The sequence below is a fragment of the Ovis canadensis genome, chromosome X (genome assembly GCF_042477335.2).
Source record: "Ovis canadensis isolate MfBH-ARS-UI-01 breed Bighorn chromosome X, ARS-UI_OviCan_v2, whole genome shotgun sequence".
NCBI classification, from domain to species: domain Eukaryota; kingdom Metazoa; phylum Chordata; class Mammalia; order Artiodactyla; family Bovidae; genus Ovis; species Ovis canadensis.
Genome location: NC_091727.1, coordinates 131,031,350 through 131,034,231, shown reverse-complemented (window position 1 = coordinate 131,034,231; position 2,882 = coordinate 131,031,350).

Sequence of the window (2,882 nt, the reverse complement as noted above, 5' to 3'; positions counted from 1 at the left end):
TAACTAGTATATAGGAGAAATAAGTATTAACCTTGATATTAATCACGTTAAACCTTAGGCTAAATTCTTTGATTATAGCCCACTGCATCTTTGCCCTGTAGGAATGCAACTTTATCTGGTGCCTTCAGAGGGTGGTGCCTGACTTAAGAAAAATCACCTTTGGAGAAAATAAGTTTTTTAGTTGACTAATCATCATCAGAAAGGGTCATAAAATGTTATCAGGCCTCTTGGCCAGAAGATGATGTAAATCACCTGAGAACTTTGTATATCAGAAGAAAGGCAGAAAGAAAGCATGGTTTCAATAAGGGTCAGGACTGCTGACCCCGCGTGACTTTGTATCTTCCATTTATCTCTATGTATAACAAAAAGTATAAAAGTGGACCTAGAAAATAAAGAAACGGACCAGTTCCTGGAAAGACTGGTTTCCCCCGTGTGGTCTTTTCTCGTTCTCTTCTTTTCTGGCTGAATTCCCATCTGGAGCACGGAGGCTTGCCAAGCCTACAAATTTTGCCTGGGCTTCTAAGATCTGAATGGGGGGGCACTTTGTGTCTCCACTCCTTCGGGAGACCGGAAAGACGCCTGTGGCCTACGTAAGTGGTGCAAACCCCTTGTCTCAGGGTTTTATTGGTTCTCCATGTAAACCAAGTTCTTCAGCCTCTTTTCTCCACTAATTTTCCTACTATACTATTCTTTTCTAATCTCTCTCCATATCTTTAATTAAACAATTTTCCTCTAGACACCGACTTCATCCCCGCTTCGAATTACTCTGGATCCATGGGGGCTGGACCCCAGCACTCCTTATTGCCAAATTCAGACTTAAATTCAAGAAAGTAGGGAAAACCACTAGACCATTCAGGTGTGACCTAAGTCAACTCCCTTATGATTATACAGTGGAAGTGAGAAATAGATTCAAGGGACTAGATCTGATAGACAGAGTGCCTGAAGAACTATGGATGGAGGTTCATGACATTGTACAGAAGACAGGGATCAAGACCATGCCCAAGAAAAAGAAAGGCAGAATGGTTGTCTGAAGAGACCTTACAAATAGCTGGGAAAAGAAGAGACAGGAAAGACAAAGGAGGAAAGGAAAAATATACCCATTTGAATGCAGAGTTCCAAAGAATAGCAAGGAGAGATAAGAAAGCCTTCCTCAGTGATCAATGCAAAGAAATAAAGGAAAACAACAGAATGGGAAAGACTAGAGATCTCTTCAAGAAAATTAGAGATACCAAGGGAATATTTCATGCAAAGATGGGCACAATAAAGGACAGAAATATTATGGACCTAATAAAAGCAGAAGATATTAAGAAGAGGTGGCAAGAATACACAGAAGAACTGTACAAAAAAGGTTTTCACGAACCAGATAATCACGATGGTGTGATCATTCACCTGGAGCCAGACATCCTGGAGTGCGAAGTCGAGTGGGCCTTAGAAAGTATCACTGTGAACAAAGCTAGTGGAGGTGATGGCATTCCAGCTGAGCTATTTCAAATCCTAAAAGATGATGCTAGTAGACACTAGAAGTAGCCACCAGATGGCAGCAGAGAATGGAAGTAGTCTCTGCCAGCAGTGGGCAGAACTCAGTCAAATCGCTTGCTCGTAGGTAACCCAATGGAGGCCTATTGAGCTCATTCAATTCTGGTGGCAGGGCCACTTGCCCAATCTGATAATAAATCACCCCCCATGAATTCAGATAGACAAAGCCCAAGGGCTAGTGAAAATACAGCATGCCTGCTCTTCAGGAGCATTTTCTAGGGCAAGGATGACAGCTTTTAATTTAGCCCATGGTACCAACTGTTGCTCCCTTCAGTGAGTTCTTTATGACTGGCATTGAGGCTGAATGACTGCTGATGCCCAGAGTCACTATTACCTTTTATTTTGGCCAAGATGCCAGTAAGCCAGGGTCAAACATCCTTGGGGGCTTCTTAGAAGTGTGGTCACCAAGTAGCTAAAGACTTACCTTGTGATTGAATAAACATAGGTGAAATGGCCCTTAAAGAAGTAGCCCCAACCTTTCCATATTAACAAGTCATAGCTATAGGACTAGACTTGCCTCTCAAATGCATTTTCATTTAATAAGACTGTTGTACTTTCTCAACCTTGTTAGGATCTCCGTGGAACAAAATCCAAGATAGAGATATCTAGATGTGCTGTTACCTGGTAGTCCTAACTAAGGCTTTCATTCTCCACAAATGCCCAGTAGCAGATGAGTAGCTGTTGCTCAAATAGGGTGCAGTGGATGGCCCTGTCAGAGAGGCATCAAGTTCAGGACTCCAAGAGGCACTTCCAGGTGGAGGTAGTCTCCCTTGCTAGCTCTAATCAACCTACTTATCAGCAGCAGACACCTACAATTCTAGGGGACCCTTGGGGTTTTATAGGCATCAAATGTAAGGTTTCTATCTGCTACTCCTGGACTCCATTAAATTTGCTAGCTTTTCTGTTCAATGTATACACAGGGCACAAAAACTATCTAGGTGAGACATATTGTCTCTATAATACCCAAACAGTCAAATTGAGGTAGGAGATAGTATGCCTCTGGGCTGGACACCTGGTGTTTGTTAAGTGGAGTAGAATTCAAGCTTTGTTCTCACCCAGACACTCCAAAGACAAAGCTAGAGGCAAAAGTTGCTGCTGCTGCTGCTGCTGCTGCTGCTGCTGCTGCTGCTGCTGCTGCTGCTGCTAAGTCACTTCAGTCGTGTCCAACTCTGTGCGATCCCATAGACGGCAGCCCACCAGGCTTCCCCATCCCTGGGATTCTCCAGGCAAGAACACTGGAGTGAGTTGCCATTTCCTTCTCCAATGCATGAAAGTGAAAAGTGAAAGGGAAGTCGCTCAGTCATGTCTGACTCTTAGCGACCCCATGGACTGCAGCCTACCAGGCT